General features: G+C 46.6%; 1 long non-coding RNA gene across 2 annotated transcripts; it reads right to left on the bottom strand.

Moving 5' to 3' along the window:
• Positions 1-2,976: 2,976 nt before the first annotated feature.
• LOC136530863 (uncharacterized) lies at positions 2,977-5,236 on the bottom strand. 2 transcript variants are annotated; one of them, XR_010777898.1, is made up of 2 exons: positions 4,800-5,236; positions 2,977-4,699 (listed from the first exon to the last, which is right to left on the bottom strand). It is a non-coding gene; the product is annotated as an uncharacterized lncRNA (long non-coding RNA). The 2 variants fall into 2 exon arrangements; XR_010777897.1 differs by having other exon boundaries at positions 4,839-5,236.
• Positions 5,237-10,912: the final 5,676 nt, after the last annotated feature.

The following is a 10,912-nucleotide window of genomic DNA, read 5'->3' as shown; positions in this document are numbered from 1 at the left end:
ATTACTACTACTACCACCACAACCACCTACTGTACTACTACTACCACCACCACAACCACCACCTACTACTACTCTACCGATCTCTACTTCTACTAAAACATACTACCACTGCTACTCTACTACTCACCTATGGTGTCGGGGGCTGGGAGGGCATCGAGGTCGGCCGAGGCGCGCTGAGGACGGGGAGAGGATGTCCGCGGCGGTCGGGGGCGCATCGAGGACGGCCGAGGTCGCGCCGAGAGGGCCGGGGCGACGCTGCCGTGGGCCAGGGCGTGGGCCGTGGGGTTGGAGCGGCGGGCGCCGGTGGGCCACGGTGTCCGGGGCGGCCGGTGGAGGCACACTAGTGTGGGCGGGCCAGCGAGCGAAGGCGGTGGGGGCACGCCGGCTGGTGCGCGGGCGGCGGAGCGGCGGGGGCGCGTCGGCAGGGTGGGTCGGGCGGGGGCGCGTCGGCGGGCAAGGCGGACAAAGGCAGTGGGGGCACGCCTGCAGGGGCGCGCCGCCGTGCGTGGGCAGGGCGTGCGCGGGGCGGGGCGACGCGGGGCGACGCCGGGATGTCCTGGTTTGTAAGCATCGTACGTGATAACGTGCATCAAGCCTTCTCAAATTTTTATCACATCCTCCACATACGATATCATGACATCTCGACAAGTTTCATGATTTTCAGACTTCGTTTGCATTTTATAGAATTTAAAAACAATTCGTCCTCAAGTTCGTGGTCATGTTTCGTGAACAAGATGTTCAAAATTTCGGGTCCGTTCCTAGATACGGCCTCACACTACACTCAATATCATGAATATCATTTTTTGAATCATTAAATTCCATTATTCGATGCACGTGCAGTTCAAATTTGCATTTTTCGAAAAAAATCAATTAAAAGAAATAAATTAACTAAATATAGCAAAAAGCCATAAAAATGTACCAAATTTTAACATGGAGTCTCATGTATTGTAGGAGGACTCGAGAAAAAATTTGGAGTTCAAAAGTGGGGAAAAATAGTTTGCCGTTATTCTTTGCCGAGTGTCAGGGTCTGGCACTCGGCAAAGAAGTGGTTTGCCGAGTGCCTACCCGCTGGCACTCGGCAAACCTGGACGACAGGCGACGGCCGTTACCTGACGCCGCTTTTTGCCGAGCACCAGGGTTTGCCGAGTGCCTGACACTCGGCAAAAAGGGCCTTTGCCGAGTGTCTGGCTTTGCCGAGTGCCTTGCCGAGTGTATATCGTTGCCGAATGCGGCACTCAGCAAAATAGCTATTTGCCGAGTGCCCGACTTTTAGCCCTCGGCAAAGAAAGTTGCACTCGGCAAAGGATCTGTTTCCCGTAGTGAACTCTGTCTCACCAAACTGAATGCTTGTGCTAGTATCTGAAACTAAATTAGCATTTATTTTTGTTATGTCCTGAAACTAAGTAAGCAATCCTTGTGTCCAATTATTCTCTATACTTAGTCCACATAGAGTTTGGTCATTTAGATTTCCACTACTATTTCATAGTGGAAGGCATTTGCAGACTCATAAGTGTAACTTTCAGTCCATGTGGACATGAACTGGATAGAGGACAATTTCATCCACCAGCGACCATATAAGAGGACTTAAATCACAGGTTCGGTAGAAAACAAAGGGACAAAAAGGGAGGGATGCCAGAGTCATGCTAATCGACTATAGTAAAACCACCACTAATGGACACCCAAAATATTCTAAGGATTGCTGCATCTTTGGATGAAGAACTCTTGAGCACATGACCACGCACCGGAGCACAGGACCTAGCGAAGCAACGCACCATCCTATTATGACTACGTATGCCAAACGGATAAAAAGCAGGTGCAATGCGCATGGAAAAAAAACAAGAGAATGCAAGACAACGCCTGAATCATGATATCCATCGGTTTGGCTAGCAAATAAGCAGAGAGCATTGATGCTAGTAAATCTGAACTATAAATTACCCGTTGCTGCATTTGCCAAATGACCAGCATTAATATTATTTTGGTTATACAATGCCTTGTTTGTTCAGCCCGCCTGCAGCATCAAGCATAGAAAGATACATACTGCATATGACCAAACTGGACTACAGTTACAGGCCTACAAGCGCAAGGGCTAGGAACATTCAGAGGAAAGAAGATCAAAGCACACAGAACCGCAGGCGTGGATCCAATAAAGGACATTGGGTTCGTAGGCATAATACTTGCATACACTTGCAATTAGATCAGATAAGACTCTGAATACCAAATGCTCGGGTCCGCAAAGGGTGGGCATAGCTGTTGGGTTCTCATCGTAGGTGAAGGGCCTCATGAAGATCTAGCAAAGTGACCGACGAAGACAGGAGCTCTTGGCGTGCGACGGCAGCGGCACGAGGACAAGGAGGCGTGGGCAAGAGGCGGTGGTCCTGGGCTCCTAGCGACGGCGGCGCGAGGGAGAGGGCGAGGTCTCACGGTGGCAGCGCTAGACAGCGAGGGCGGATGCTGGAGCCACAGATCGCATGCCATAGACACTACCAGAAACAGTGACTTTGCCGTGTGTCACAGGCACTCGACAAAGACCAAAAAACACTCGGCAAAGGCTTTACCGAGTGTAACACTCAATCTACAGTGTCGGCAAACAACTATTTGCCGAGTGTGTTTTATCACGCACTCGACAAATGATTTGCCGAGTGTCAAATTTGACACTCGGCAAAAAAAAAAAAGTGGTTTGCCGAGTATTTTTCCAAAATACACTCGGCAAAGGATTATTGTTTGCCGAGTGTTTTTGGGAATTACACTCGGCAAACCTATTTTTCAAAAAAAAATCTCAGCATACCATTATTGTTTGCCGAGTGTTTTTGAGAATTACACTCGGCAAACCTGTTTTCCAAAGAAAAATAATAATTTTTTCTCAGCATATTTCAGTTTAATAGCTGCCATACAAAACACTCTTAGTACACCATATCTGCATGCACATCATGCTCCTGGCAACATAATTCTCATAATAACCACATGGACATAGAAATGAAGATGACAACATAATTCATACATGAAACTGCCATACATGGAACTGCAAGTCAGCAGAGAACCTAAGTTGCTAGATAAGTCATACAACTCTCAGTATGAAGTTACTACCTCACAAAGTCATAAATCAGAGGCAACATGAGCTATTGCTTCCTAATAGTCTACAGTCTAGATGGCAGTAGCTAGATAATATTTATAATAGTCTTTGCAGCAGCACAACCAAGACAGCCAAGAGAAAGGATCAAAGGTTGCTACCAAAATACTTTTGCTCCACAGCATACACGCTGATCAAACATGCGGGTTGCAGCGCAAATGCATATTACCATGAACAAATATGCTGGCTCCACGAAATACTTCCAACCATCACTAGTCAATGCCATCACAGTTGTGGTCCAGATTTGCTGAAACATGAAGATCCATCTCCAGTTGCCATCTACATCAAAAAGAAATGATCTAAATAATTTACATTTGGCACATGAACCATGAAAGATGGAAACAAGAGTTATATTCATGTTTGGTGCGTATATAGTAAATCAATACTTGTAGGAACATAAACAAATTCAGAATGGTCTAGTTGTTGGATGGTAGCCGTATCACCAGTGATGTAACAATTATTGTGATTCAGAAGGGCTAGTTAATTCTGGTGGTACGCCTATTTGAACCATTTGACAAATGAGCCGCAAGCAAAGTACCAATATGATTCATACATATTTTGGGCATAAGGCTGCAACCAAATAATTGACCAAAGTAGAATTGTACCTCAAGTACAGCCTGCTAAAACAAATAACTAACAAGCATTCTAACGTTAACTAAAGCAGTAAAAAATTAACCTGATATTAACCGTAACAATTTTCTATAGACCAAATAAACAACTAGTAATAACAAGCAGTTTATCACCCACAAGCAATCCATAGAATGTCATCACACCCTACTAATTTTGCAAGAGCTAAAGTCTCAATTTTTTATGAGAGGAACATCATCACAGTTATAGTGATGTAAGGCAAGATATCAGAGGAAAAAAACTTATTGGCTATTTAAAATGTCTATCATTTAAGTGAGGTCTGGAAGGAGATGGCAGCAGCGCCGGGACAAATCTGAGATCGACGATTGGAGCTCAAGCAACTGAAGTAAAATCAACACTTCCCTTTCCCACCTGCACAATCTGCTTCAGATAGTCAGATTAAAACTGCCATGTTTCAGTGTAGTAAAATCAACACTTCCCCTTTCCCACCCACAATAGCAGTCGAAAGATGGTAGGCAGATGAAGATTAATAATCTGAAAACATATATTTTATTTTACAAGAAGCATCATTGTGTCATGTGCGCACTGATGATTCCAGTGTAGTATTAAACAGCAAAAAATACTGAATACATGGATTATTTAAATGCTTGCTGGTACTTGATGGATTCATTTGCATTGCTGTACAACTCAGTTTTTTTTTTGACACAGAATGAGTTATGCTTGCTAGTACTTGATGGATTTTCCACTAAACCAAATGTCAAATAATTGACCCTTTTAACTGGAAAATGAATCTGTGCATCAAATCAAAAAAAAAAGTTGAAGCGAAATTCAATTGGAAGTATGGGAAACGAATCTGTGCATCAAATTGAAAAAAAAAATGGACGAGTAATGGAAGTAGAAGGACCTTTCATGAAGGGCAGGTGGCCCTAATCTGAGATTGGGCAGGGATGGCCCCCAAAGCCTGATGCGGAGGACGGAGTGCACCTGTCCACTAAACCTGATTAGTGATTTGATTGGAGAGAGAAGGGATTAGAGTACTTGGGGAAGAACAGATGGGGTCGAGCTGAGAGACACAGAGGAGCACCATCTCTGCAACGCTGCCATCAGCGCGAAGCAGCCGCACCTTCTCACTGACGTTTGCTAGGCCGCCACCGCGCCCTCCACTTCGGCGGGGTGCTCCTCCTTGCGTGCTCGCAGGTCGCCGCTGGCTTGCGCCACAACTACTCACAAGCGGATCTGGATCTCGTGGGTGAGGCGAGGGAAAAGAAGAGAAAGGAGTCCAGGAGGAGGGGGATTATGGCCTTATGGGGGGTGCGGTGAGGAGCAGAGAGCCCGCAGAAGGTGGCCGGGGACCGGTGGTGAGGAGGGGAGAGCTGCGGGGGGCGGCCGGGGAGCAGCGATTGGCGAGGATGAAGATTGGGAACGAATGGATCTGGGGAATGACTCATGGGCGCGTGCGGAAAGGAAAAGTCCGGCAATTTTTCGCCTCGCGCGTCCGTCTACCTCCGCTAAGCGCCAATATTTTCACCCGGCTCTCTGAGACGTGGGCCAAGCCATACGACTTGTGCGCGCGCTGATGTATTTCGGGCGCGGGGCTGGCCTCCCCGACGGTGTGAAAAGCTTTCCTGTCAGTGCAGCGCAAACGCAGGGAAAGATGAGGCTCTCGTGACGGGTTGGTGCCCGAGTTTGCGAGTGTCCTTGTCTGACACTCAAATAAAAGAGTTTGCCAAGGATTTTTTTATTATTTATTTTTTTTTCATGAAGGGACATATGGCTCGATGTTTATCGAGTGCCGTAGTTTGCCGAGTGTTTTTTTTCATATTTACCGAGTGTCTGAGTTTGCCGAGCGTTTTTCAGTAAAATTGTCGAATGTCAGAATGTTTGCCGAGTGTTTTTTACTAAGGCACTCGGCAAACAGAGAGTTTATCGAGTGTCAGAATCTTTGCCGAGTGTTTTTAGTTTGGCACTCAACAAAGAGATGGTTTGTCGAGTGTCTGATAAAATACACTCGGCAAAGAATATGACACTCGACAAAGCCTTCGATTCCGGTTGTGAGAGAATCCGCGATTGCAGGGGGAGATTGCGTGATTGGAGGAGTTCTGCGTGCGGTGGGGAAAGCGAGCGAGATAAGATCATGCGCACGCGTCGGAGGAAGCCAGGTTTCTTCCTTCCTTTTTCGCTAGGCACGGGCGGAAGGAGCGTAGGGGGTGGGATCGCAGGACGCAGGACAAGGTGAAATATCGCACCCAAAAAAATGCCCACTCTTTAGTCTTTTTAAGTGGGGGTGATATGTTGCCCTTCGTTGGCCTCGATTCAGATTTCGATATTTGTTTTTGTCGGGTTGGGTTGCAGTAGGCAGATTGGCCTAATTGATTTCTGTTTGGCAATCGATTCTTCGGATTCGAATGGCAAGCGGCGGCGCGGTGGGCGTGACGACCCCCGTAGTCACGGCCTCCATAGGGCGATGGAGCGCGAGCAGCGCCCGCAGCAGGAGCAGGAGCAGCGCCTCTACCTCATCCTTGATGACGATCCGTGGGGATACAGCATCCGCGAGATAAGCTTGTCGCCCCCCACTTCCCGTCAGACGCGTTCTTCTTCCACGAAGAACACTGCTGCCTCAGGCAAAGGCGCTGTTCGGCGCTTGCCTCAGCCTATCATCTACCTGGAGGCGCGGCGGGGGCTTCCCTCGACCTTCGCCGCCATCGGCACCAAGATTGTGGTGACGCAATGCCTGAATCCCTTTAGCGGCGGCGACATGGTCATCCAGATCTACGACGCCCGCCACCGGGCGTCACCTTCGGCCCCGGAAAGTTCTACGATACCCCCATCTACATCCCCGTGGGCGACAAGCTCTTCGCTCTGGACACCCGCAGGCTCTCGAAGCTCTCCTTCGAGCCGAAGCAGACTCCACCACTGGATTCTCTCCAGCGCACCGACGCTGTCCCGTGGTCGTGGCACCAGCTCCCGCCTCCGCCGTTCCACAGGGTGGATGTCAACTCCTACGCCGTGCACCCTGATGGGCAGACCATCCTGGTCAGCACCGATGTCTGGCCTGACGACCCCTACTCCGCTGCGGGCACCTTCACCTTGGACACCAGGGCGCTCGTGTGGGAGAAACACGGCGACTGGACGCTGCCGTTCACCGGTCGTGCCTACTTCGTCCACTGCCTGGAAGCATTTGTTGGACTCTCCAAAGACCCGGCCACCTTGGGCCACCTCACCTCCTGCGACTGCGAGGCGGCCACCCGTCCTGCCGCCACGTGGAAGCTCGGCAAGGAGAAGCTGTTCAGCAACGACCCGGGCGAGACTCATGTAAGCGCCAGGCTCGTCTACACGGGAAGAGGCGGCGGCACGTTATCGTTTAACGACCTTCTCTCTTAGCTATGACGACAATGAAGACCTGACGACTGGTGGGGAGACTTCCTGGGTGCAATGCTACGAGGTGCCTAGAGAAACCACTCAGAGGTTCATCGATCTCGGCGATCCTGTGGCATTTTGGCTCTAAAATGCTTCAATCATGCATGTCGGTGATGGTGAGGAGTACCTATATATATTTAATTTTCAATCAGTTGTGACTCTTCCTTTCTATATGTTTAAATAATGTGCTTTCAGTTAAGGTATTGCCTTCTTATGTTTCAGTCATGACATTTTTGTAGGTAATGTGCTTCACTCTGATTCAACTCATACAACAGCAAAGCTTGTGTTGCAAATAAGTATTAACTACCAAATGTGTCAATGCGTTGTAACGGGAGAGAAAAGATATAAAATTGTCAGCATTCCTTGCCCAGGCGAGGTGCCTGGCTTGGGCGAGAAGAAGTAAAAGTGTGGTTTAGTTTTTACATAAGTTGTTCTGTTCTCTCTCTTCATACTTAAGCCTGGCAACACCGATATTACACGTCCGTTCTGGGCCTAAGACGCGCGCTTCGCGCTCTTCCTGGGCCTTCTTGCTTGTGGGCTGCCCGGGTGAGGAATGCTGACACAAATGATTTTGAAAAACAGAAACAGGAATGCTACATAACTACTCCCTCTATTCTAAATTATAAGTCATTTTGGCTTTTCTAGATGCATTGATTTTACAATGCATTTAGATATAAAATATATCTAAGTGTATAACAAAAACTATAAATTTAAAAAAGTCAAACTGTCTTATAATTTGGAGAAGAGGCGGTATTTATGTTTTCCTCTTTTTTATGAAATTTGAGAGTTGACGACGGTGGCTGAGCTTTAGGTGCTTGACCTACCATGGTCGATCATCAAAGAATAAGGAGGGGCAGGTACCGGTGGGCGGTGAAAAAAACGAACGCGAGGCGTCCGCAAGAGACAAACACGTTGTAAATATAAAAAGTTTCCGACTAGGTCCGCTTGTCACATTGGGGCAAGAATTAAGGTGAGTATAAAATATTAGGGTGAGAAGCTATTTTCAATTCTTTCGCTCTTTTACGGTGTGATAGAATAGAATACATAGACAGATAGATACTCGGCATTGAACTAACAAACGCATACCATAATAAAAAAATTAATGCTTCCTATATGAAAAACTATAGGATGTTTTAGATTTGTCCCAAATTACACACCTTTAAGAGGTACAAAACCTAGCTACATTTCTAAAACCAAAACATTATGTAAAAATATATACATTGATGGATTTAATTAATCTAAGTTGGTGGTAGGCCTCGTTTAGCACAGCTCAACTTCACTAGTGGAGTAGTTTTTTGCTTTAGCTCCACGAGCAGCTCTACTAGTGAAGCTAAAGCTATTTTGGTCAACCGTTTACAAAATAGCCCTACATATTGAAAGGGGACCATGATGCCTAAGAGAGGGGGGATGAATTAGGCAACTTAAAACTCTAACTCTAAACTATGGCCTTTTTTTCTAACCTTAGCATAACCTATGCAAAAAAGATAAACTATCTAAATGTGCAACAACGGTTTTGCTAGTGTGTTGCTATCTCTACCACAAAAGGAGTTATGCAAACAATGTAAATGCGGAAGCTAAAGAGTAAGGTAGAGATATGCAAACTCCCGTCGACGGCTTCGGTATTTTTACCGAGGTATCGAGAAGCGCGCAAGCTTCCGCCTAGTCCTCGTTGGAGCCCCTCACAAGGAATCCCTCACAAGGGCCAAGCTCTCGGTCAGGTAACTCCGTGGATAGCCTCGTGCCTTCCCCACGCGCAAGTGGTCTCCGACGTGCCTTCCGACAAGCCTCTCCCGGATGCTTTCCACCGTCTTCACTGTCAAGCTTCCAGCTGAACCACCGCGGGCCTTGTTCCCTTCGGTACATGATGGTGGCCACACCACAAACGCGGTTGGTGTGATCTCGCAAGACTATAAGCCCCTCCGATGTACAACAATGGTGTGCGTAAGCACCAAGTGGTAAGAGGTATGCAAACCTCACTAAACACTAGGCCTAAACCTAGAGCAAGCGTATAAGCGGTGGTCTAATCAACCTAAGCACTTCGCAAAGCACCTACGCTAATCACCTAATGAATCACTAAGCACTATGCAAGTAGAGATCACTAAAATGGTGTATCAATACCCTTGGTATGTTTCCTCAGCTCCACTTTAGCCAAATAGACGGTTGGGGGTCTATTTATAAGCCCTACGGAGAAAGTAACCATTGGGGGCGAAATCCACCTTTCTGCTACTGACCGGACGCTGATCACGTCCTAACTGGACGCGTCCGGTCGTCCCGACCATTGAGCGCGCGCGATGATCGGACTCTGGGCTGAGTCCGGTCATCATCGATCGGACACGTCCGGTCGTGCTGGCGCCACTCTGGAACCTCTATGGAAACGATCGGACGCTGCACTTCGTGCGTCCGGTCGTCCAGTCTGCTGTGTCCGGTCACGCTTAAAATACTGCCGTGACGATGAACAGTTGCACCGGTGCGTCTGGTCACTGCTGCTCAGCGTCCGGTCACTGCTACCGACACCTGGTGTTGCCAAGCAACTGATTGGACGTGTCCGGTCCTTATTAGGGCTCCGTCCGGTCACCTCTGCCGAGCTCGTTTCTTCGCGATCTTGCGTTCGGCTTGGTTTCCATCTTCGTGCTTGGACTTTGCTTGATATCTTGGGTCTTCTCTTGTGCTTCTAGGGTCTTTCTTATGGTGTTGATCGTGGGATCATCATGTCACCTTCGTCCAAGTCACGTCTTGTACCCTATTGAACTACAAAACAGTTACTTGCAAATTCATTAGTCCAATTTAGTTGTGTTGGTCATCTAACACCAAAATTCAAAGTAAATGGGCCTAGGGTCCATTTTCCTTACAATCTCTCCTTTTTTGGTGATTGATGACAACATGACCAAAACTATTTATTTGCTAGGATGCAATGCAAAGGGCAAGGTTATATGTTGCTAAAAGATACCACATGTAAACATCTTTGGAAACTTATCTTGCCTTTGCAAATGTCTCCATGTGGCATTATGGATTTAAGCCTCCCCCTAACTCCATAATCCACTATCCTCCCTTTCTCGGACCATTACCACTTGTAAATTATTATGATCGGGCTTGCTTTTGGTCCTACAAATTCTCCCCCTTTGGAATCAAACACCGAAAAGGAAGACATTAGTAGCACAAGGGAGGGTCAAACTTTGTAATCCTTTGTATGTGGAGTAGAATAGGTCACAAAATTTGACTATCACATTACATAGACTAAGCTCCCCCTAAATATATGCATACATATGATTATAGAATATAGTTTATGCATAATTGGCAAATTAATGCCCAATGAAGTTTAATCTATATAATGCATGGAGAAAGCATATAAATACCAAAGTAAAATCAACATGATAATATCGGTTTAGAAATACCACATGTGGAAACCAATTTGATTTATACCACTTGCAATAGATGGTAGATATTTGAAGTATGATGTTTAACTCCACAGACTCCATTTTCCTTGCAATGAGACTACTACACACATGATAAGCTTGAAAAGGTGTTAGTCTCAAAGCATCCAATTTGTAGAGTAACATCCCCCTAAATTTGTGCACACAAGTATAGAATACTTGTAGGAGACATGCACATTGATTTTAGAATAAAAAATACCACTTGAAAGATGACATCACATGAATGTGAGAATCATTTTCGAAGGTGATATTCGGGAGAAATTATCTACAATTTAGACTTTGGCACAAATTACATGAACAATTGTAAATGCCGTGCTCCTAAACAATTTAAATCATGTAGGTTTGCTCC

Source organism: Miscanthus floridulus, unplaced genomic scaffold, assembly GCF_019320115.1.
Source record: "Miscanthus floridulus cultivar M001 unplaced genomic scaffold, ASM1932011v1 fs_222_1_2, whole genome shotgun sequence".
Taxonomy (NCBI): domain Eukaryota; kingdom Viridiplantae; phylum Streptophyta; class Magnoliopsida; order Poales; family Poaceae; genus Miscanthus; species Miscanthus floridulus.
The sequence above is the reverse complement of the archived record's forward strand: the minus strand, read 5'-3'. Positions and strand labels throughout refer to the sequence as shown.